Source organism: Neomonachus schauinslandi, chromosome 3, assembly GCF_002201575.2.
Source record: "Neomonachus schauinslandi chromosome 3, ASM220157v2, whole genome shotgun sequence".
Classification (NCBI taxonomy): Eukaryota; Metazoa; Chordata; class Mammalia; order Carnivora; family Phocidae; genus Neomonachus; species Neomonachus schauinslandi.
In genome coordinates, this window is record NC_058405.1 from 40272970 (window position 1) to 40282161 (window position 9192).

Consider the following 9192-nt stretch of genomic DNA (forward strand, 5'->3'; position numbering starts at 1 on the left):
CTGTAAAGAAGAGATTTTTAGGAAGACGCTATTGCTCTAGACAAAGAAGGGTTGATTAGGAGTTGAGAGACAATAAATTGATAACCTTACCCACATCCTATACACAATTTACTTACTCTACTTTTTATTTCTAAAATAATTAATCCGAGATCTTACATCATAAAAGCATATAGACATATAAATTATTACTCTTCATTGTGACAAGGGCCCCACGTGGGACCCCATTGTTGTGTGGTACCATCATTTACTCAATCTATCGATGGATAATAAGTTGTATCCACAATGCACTGTTTAAAACTGCAAATACTACTGCAACAAGATATACTTGCATATGTGTATTTTTGGATTTTTGCCAGTGTATTTTAGAATAGATTTCTTGAAATGAGATCTCAGTGTAAAAGGGGAAACGCATATGTAATTTGCCAAATTCCCTTCCATAAGGTTGTACCATTTTGCTTTCCCAACAAAAATGTGAGTTCTTGCTTCTCTGTAGCCTTGGCAACAAAGTATTTTTGCAAACTTTTGAATGTTTGCCAATCGTATAGATAAGATATGGTGTAAAAGCCAAGCTGTAATTTGCATTTGTATTTAGTTATGTCATTTAATTCTCTCTTTTAGAGAGTTTATTGTTTTTACTCTTAAAGTAAAAGAAGTGAACTTAGAATTTGAATTTGGAATGCCGCCCTAAGCAGGCTTCTTTTAATCACCTAGACATATGGATCTTTATTTTAATATTGATTCAAGCACAACAAGGCATTTATTAATGAGTAAGATATACTTCAGAAACATTCATTGTTTCTGGAAACATGGTTATTATATAAAGAATTAGTATAGAAACAATTTATTAATATATTTAAGGGGATTGGCAAAGTAAGCTGAGAACTCCTTATAAAAAGTAGGAAGATAAATATTAGAAAAACCACATAAGACATGTAGAAAAACAAAAACAGATATCTGTGAATCTTGGAGAGAAAAAAAATGTTAAGTTCAAATGAGAAGTCAGAGGAGGTACAGTAATATTGCTGATTAGATCTGTCTTAAGGTAAGATGCATTACTGGTCCTAGAAAAAGTAGGAGAGGACAAGATACAAATCTTTCTTCAAAAAAGCATCTCTACAGTAAGTTTCAACAGTTACATTTATATTCAGAAATACAAGTTAAGAACTATTTTCATAAGAAAAAAAAAAAAACACAACAAAACAGATCTCCATTCTTAAGCATTTCAATCTTAATGCCACCCAATCATAACCAAACATTTTGGACTAGTTTTTTTTTTTTTTTTTACATGATTAATTTAATGGTCTGTTTCTTCTTCTCCATTTCCCCACAAAAGACTACTATTTTTAATACTTCTACTACGGTATTTATACTCCATTTAATTTTTAGAAATAACTGGCTTTGACTATAAATATCCACTATATCATTATGATGGCAAACTCATGGATATCAAATCTAATTTATGTGAGCTTATATTTGTTCACTTAACTACCAAATTGACCTGGACAATAACCAATCCCACTTTTGTTTGGTGAAAATGTATAGAATATATATGAGTGAGGTAGTGTACATTAGGGTGGTTGAGGGGTAAGAGAAGTGTTTATAAATTCTACAACAAAAAACAAAAGAAAATTTAGTTAGATTTAATAGAAGCTGACATACTTCAGGTGTTTTTTAACCCCATCACTTTTTATGTGGGCATGACTTTCAGACAATATCTCTGAAAGTATTGTCTCTTTTCCAAATTCATTCACCTCAGTCTCAGCAGAATAATTTAATTAATACACAAAGTATGAAAATAGTGTCCCTCATATTTATAAATAAATGAATTTTAAATACTTATGTGCCTTGGGTCATCATCCTCTCAACCAAAATTTTAATTTGCATTTGACTTAAATAAACACAGTTGTTTTTCAATGAGTTTCAGAAACATCAACTTCATATATACAGAAAAGAAAATGTAACCTGATTTCTTCATGTGAAAAAGATTGGAGTTTTTATTAAAAACAAACATATTGGGATGCCTGGGTGGCTCAGTCTGTTAAGTATCTGCCTTCGGCTCAGGTCATGATCCCAGAGTCCTGGGTTCTAATCCCACATCGGACTCCCTGTTCAGCGGGGAGCCTGCTTCTCCCTCTGCCTGCTGCTCCCCCTGCTTGTGCTCTCTCTGTCTCTCTCTCTCTGTCTCTGATAAATAAATAAATAAATAAATAAATAAATAAATAAATAAATAAAATCTTTAAAAAGATAAAAATAAAACAATATAAATTTGTCAGTGTAATTTGATGGCTTCTTTAAAAAGCAGATGTAATCTTAGGCTTAAGTTATACAAGAATAAAATATAGATCTAGGGAGGAGATAGCCTCATTATATAGTTTGATGGTTACAATTTATCTAGAGATGATATAGAAAAGCCCACATACAGTCTCATTGTAATTCTACATGCAAAGAGTTCACTACCAATGTTAATTTGAGATGGTGAGGACATAAAAATACTTTCGCTTGTGACCTTCAAGTACTCACTCTAAATCATGTATCAGTAAATGTAGACAGGTCTCAGAGATTATACCAGATGTAAGAAGTTCTAAAAATTTACAAACAGTGATGAACTGAATGAATTAGTAAGGATTTGCACTTAAAACATGACAAATGGGAGGTTTATTATTATCCCAAATAACATTAGAAAAATGATATCTGCTCAATATAACCTTTTGCAAATATTTAAAACAATATTAGAATTAAGACTGACAATCTTCATGGTAGACTGTGTTTAAATGAGAGTGGATTGGCCAACCCGTTTGTTCATTCTTGCTGTTAGCCAAGAGATGGACAGTCATTTGCTTGAGGTAGAGGATATAAGAATCTACAAGGCACGGTTCCTGCTCCCCTGTTTACATCAATCAATTTTGTTAAAACAATTTTGGTACCTTTTTCAGTAAGTTAACCAGATGATTTTCATTGGTTCTTTGTTTTTGTTTCTTCTTAAGAATACTCCTTCCCCAACACACACACACACGCATGCACACATGCACACACACATGCATGCATGCACACACACACACACATACACATACGCACAGAGCAATGAGTTTGTAATTGTTAACTTTTTTGACACTTAACATATATTTCACCTGGATAGCATAAATTTAGATTGAATTTCCATTGTAGAGTTTTTCTGATTGTAAGCACTTTTATTTCCTTGTTTTTACCTTGTTCCTTTTAAGAGTATGTCAGTATCGGGCGCCTGGGTGGCTCAGAAGGTTAAGCATCTGCCTTCGGCTCAGGTCATGATCTCAGGGTCCTGGGATCGAGTCCCGCATCAGGCTCCCTGCTCCTTGGGAGCCTGCTTCTCCCTCTGCCTCTCTCTATCTCTCTCTCTCTGTCTGTCATGAATAAATAAATAAAATCTTTAAAAAAAAAAAGAGTATGTCAGTATCATATGACCTCACTGATATGAGGAATTCTTAATCTCAGGAAACAAACTGAGGGTTACTGGAGTGGTGGGGGGTGGGAGGGATGGGGTGGCTGGATGATGGACATTGGGAAGGGTATGTGCTATGGTGAGTGCTGTGAATTGTGTAAGACTGTTGAATCACAGACCTGTACCTCTGAAACAAATAATACATTGTATGTTAAAAAAAAAAAAGAAGAAGAGGAAGATAGCAGCAGGGGAAGAATGAAGGGGGGAATCGGAGGGGGAGATGAACCATGAGACTATGGACTCTGAGAAACAAACTGAGGGTTCTAGAAGGGAGGGGGTGGGGGGTTGGGTTAGCCTGGTGATGGGTATTAAGGAGGGCATGTTCTGCATGGAGCACTGGGTGTTATATGCAAACAATGAATCCTGGAACACTACATCAAAAACAATTGATGTAATGTATGGTGATTAACATAACATAATAAAAAAAAAGAATATGTCAAATATCATATATATAGATTTTGTCCATGTTGAAACTCTACTGGCATGGCTAAGACATACTAAATTCCTCTATCACTTTACAAATTCTGGCGTGTGTTTGTTTTTTATTCGTAGTTTATCTGGGGAGATACAGATAACATTTATGATCTTTACTGGCTTATATGAGAATTGGTGCTATTAAAATACCCTGAAAACAGCATTTCAGATTAAGCCAAAAATGATTTGCCCCATGCTGTTGTCATCTTGTGTGAGACTTAAACAAGAAACAACTGTGAAATAAAAGCTACTAGTAATGCCCAGAAAACTGAAGTGAAACATAAAGAAACTCAACCATGACTGGATAGTTCATTTTCTTTCCCCATGCTTCTACTAAATGAAAAGAAGATGATAATGTGTGACATAAAGTTGCAAGAGATCACAAAACAACAGATTTTAATTCTAAATATAGTAAGAATTTCTAAAATGGATCATTTCTCTAGTAGTTTGGTCTTCATATAATTGAATGACAATGCACTAATGGTGTATTAAATGGTGATCCATTGAATGTGATATTCTTTAAAATTAGAAGAAACACCTTCTGAATAATTGAGTTTTTTATAACATGAGTATCAATATTGGAAGAGTTATTTCATATTTTGCTTGTTTCTATTAAAATTACTGTATATTTATTGCTGGACCAAGAACACTAGTTTTTAGAGTAATATTTTTCCAAGTTTTTGACTGCTATAGGGGCCATTTTCTTGACAAAGTTTGCTCTATTTTCCAGGTTTTAAAACTCTAGACCTTGGGGTCATGTTAATGCAGTACCTGATGGAGTAGAAAGAAACTGAACATACTTCAAATCAACTACACTTCAACTCAGTGTTCTCTTAAGTTACATGAAGCACGATGAAAATTGTTAATGTACGTGAAATCATTAGTTCCATTTCCAACATTATCCTATTTAAAAGAATCAAATACAGTTTGTAATTAACATGGTACTATCAATGAAGTTGTCATTTGGAAGGGTGATTATTAGCCATTAAAAAGTGAAAAGATCTATTTACTCTCACATCTGATATCCTGTGTGGGCATTTTGAAAAGTGCAATAGTGTTTGAAGCCATGTTGCAACTCAGAATTCGTGTGTTAATAACCATGTGCTACAATAGCAATTCAGAAGAGTTCCATAAAAATCAATTTACAGTTAAATTTATACTTAATATTCACTGGGTGATTTTTTCTTATGAAGTTCTTAGGAAATCTTACTCAAGTTGCACTTTGTTTAATGGAGAGTGAGACACACATCTGTTTGTACTATTAGCTTATTATTAGGTGAACCATGAGTTTTTAAATTAGTGGCCCCAATATCTAGCATTTTAGTATATAATGTTATATAAAAACAAATGAGAATTTTATGGATTTTCTGTTTTTAAACATTTAACATGTCATTGATTTCAAAATTAATTTAGGCTTTTTTAACAATTAATAAAATGTGGCATAGGAACTATGTTTTCAAAGCTCGTCGGATGTTATTACACTATTCTATCAATTGCATTTTTATGCATATGTATTATTGAATTTGAGCCTTTTAAAAACTTTATTAAGTTAGTACTATATGCTTAGACAGGAGACACACCAAAGAAAACTTGCCTGAGATCCAAATGTTGGTAATGACAAAGTCAGGATTCTAAAGCAGGCTTGTCTGGCTCTAAATGCATTATTCTTTGCACTATGAGGGAGTATTTATTATTTAAAGCTGGCTCTGGAACCTTTTATAACATTTATTCAATTAAATCTAAATCAGTAGGGTAATATGTAAAACACGTAACAGGTGGGTATTTAGTCTAACTGAAGTACAAGGGGGGAAAGTTTTGACAAAGTCAATATATTTACAAACACAATAATCTCTCATAATATTTAGTCTTAAAACTTTCCTCTTATTATGTGTTTGGTTTTCTTTTTATTCTGATACTACAAATATAGATTACCAGAGCTTTGTTTCCAAATAGTGTTTACAAATTAGTTGAAATCATTAAATTAATAATTTTAATATACTTATGTGCTAATGTCTGTGCTAACCCATATATTTCTTCCTAAGACAAGTAAAAATGTTATAGCATTTTCAAGGTTAGAAGCTTTGAGAGAAAAGAAGTTTTCCATCTGTATTTTTTTATGATGATATTAGTTGATCTACATCTGATATCTCTAACAGATATTCCCTGTAGGGACCAGATTCAATAAAAAAAGAGGAGGGGTTAGGACATGAGAAATAAATGGAAGACATTGATAATCAATCATGGAGTTCTTTCTTACTTAGTGTGGACAAGACCTCAAAATCCTTCTCAACAAGTACTCCAGGAAGCCACTACCAACTGATAAGAGTTGGCATGTCAGTTGAAACCTATTTACCATCCCTGCCCTCAATTCCATTCTTAGCACAGTTGCCAAACTTGTCTAACATTTCATTCCCCTACTAAAATCCATCGTTGACTTGACATTGCCTTTAAAATGAAGCACAAACTCCTGAATATAGCATACAATGCTAACACAGCTTCTGCCTATTTCTTCAGCCTTGACGCCAGTCCTACTCTCCCAAATACACCTCAACACAGACACATGTATATACCCTTTCTCTCACTCTCTCACACACACAATGCATTCCCAAATAGACACACACACATACACACATATACCACCACATACTTTAACATACACTTACAGACAGACACACATAAAGAGACACACATTTGCACTCAACTCAAATAAGAATAATTTATAAGATTATTCCAAATCTTTCAGAAGTTGCATATATTTTTGTCTCTATTTCACTCCCCATCATCCTTCACGCTTTTTGAATTGTGTAATCCCTACTTAGCCTTTCTGACAAATCTCTTCCTTGATTTTTGGGCTGAGTTCTGTGTCCAAGATGCCTCTTTTATGTTGCTTTTTAGAAAACCATTAGCACTCAGTATGTAGTACTGTCATCATATTGACTAGATTGCATTTATTAATATTGGTTTAATTGTCTATATAGATTGAACATATGTGAGAGTAATATGGAATAATTACTTGTTTTCTGATGCATAGAATGTGTATACCATATAATAAGCATTCAACAGTTATTTGTATTAATTGAACATATATTGTTTCACTATTTTATTTAATTTATATACTCATACATATTTATCACATTATATGCGTTATTATTATAAGTGTTTTGTACGTACTAATTCACTTAACCCTCACAACAGCCTTTGACTTAAAGACTACATTCCAGCTGTAGAGATGAGAAACTTGATGTCTTTATTCAATTTTCCCCAAAGGAGACTGGGATGAGGATTATTAAGCAAATGATTTATCTAGAAATTACTCCCAGGAGAAACCAGAAGGAAATAGAGGAAACAGGTTGGAAGGTAAAGAAACCAAGTAAGGTGTAATTTCTAGCTAAGCGTGACCTTATCCCAGAGGGAAGTTCTAGAATATAAATTAGTCCCTATATATTGTCCTGAAGGCAAATGAGCTGAATTTTCACCCTACTGCATCAGTTAGTCCTTGGCTAACAATACCCCAGGCAGTTATAAGCTTCCAGGCACGTCCTCTCTCTACCTACAGTCAAAACAGCTTTAGATGCAAATGGGAGTCCATTGAGTAGAGTTCCTACTATAGCAGTTTGAAGCCAGTAACACATAGGTGAAGCTGGAATGAAGAAAACAGTTAAAGGGATCTAGATCCAAGGAATCCTGGATGGGTTCCTACAGGCTTCATTATAAGGAAGTTAAATAACTTGCCCAAGTTCTCCCAGTTAGACAGTAGACCTGGAATTGGAATGCTGAGCTTCCTGTTCTCAATTCTGTGTCCTTAACTACTGTACTATGCGGTTATTCTTCCTTTATATTAATTTAGAACTTTAATCTTTCAGCCTGGTTTCTACCCAATTGACTAAACTATCAGCTAAAATATGCTGCACTCTAAAGTCTGACCAAATCATTCTTTGAAGTTTATATTTTGCAAGCTACAATGTGTATGTTGGTAAGAGTAGGGCTTTGGGATCAGACAGTTCTGGGTTATAATCCTTGATCCACTCTGTATTATTCAGGGTCTCCAGAGAAACAGAATCAATAGCATGTGTATATATACAGAGATTTATTTTAAGGAACTGATCCACATGGTTATGAAGGCTAGCAACTCCAAAATATGCAGGATAGCCTGAAAAATTGGAAGAGCTGATGTTACAGTCCTGGCCTAAGGATCATCTGTGGGTAGAATTCCCACTTGCTCGGCGGAATTCAGTCTTTGTTCTAGTGAGACCCTCAACTGACTGGATGAGTCCCATCCAAATTACGGAGGGCAATCTGCTTTACAGACAGCCCACGATTTAAATGCTAATATTCACCCCAAACCACCCTCACAGAAACATCCAGAAATGTGGAGAATAACATTTCACCAAATGTCTGGGCATCATGGCTCAGTCAAATTGACACAAAATATTAACCATCACACACAGTTTTATAACTACCTTTAAGAAACTTACTAATTTCTCAAACTGAGTTTCCTCTTATATTTTTTTTCTTGTTTTCTTTATCTTTTACTTGTTTTCTTTATCTTCTTATCATCATTAGTAATCACAACACTGTTAGTTCAAGCAAAGAATTAAATGCCATAGAATGAGAATAGGACAAAGCACCTAGCAATGTAGCCCATAATATATATTCCATAAATGGCAATATTTACAGAAAGCAGGTCTAATTACTTCATTTTTCTCCCTCAAAGTTTGTGGGTTTTGGAGATTTAAAGCTTGAAAAGGTACATGTTAATGATTAGCTTGTTTGAATGATTATAACAGATCAGAGCATACGATTGTTCCTTTTATAGTGCCCATTTCTTTGCCTTTGTAGAAAAAGGAGAGAAAAAATACATAATGTTAAGAATCTTAAAAATAATGGTATTGTGAATAAAAGACTTTAATTTGCAGAAAAAATAAGAATATTCCCCTGCTGAAAATGACTCATTTATAATAATCTAAGTTTCAGGAATATATTAGCTGTCTCAGAACCCTTAAGAAATGTTTAATGCAGTATTGCTTTCCAAGTGTTAAATTGTTTTCACTTTATTTTTCTTTTTTGGTGACTGTTAGAAAAGAAACTGAATATCTTATACTATTCAATGTCTACTACAAACAGAATGGACAATACAGAAATGTTTGCTTATAGTATATTGAAAGCAATATTACATTAAAGTTTCTTAAGTTTTATATTCTCATGATGAAGTGAGACTTACAAACAATAAAAAATGCACA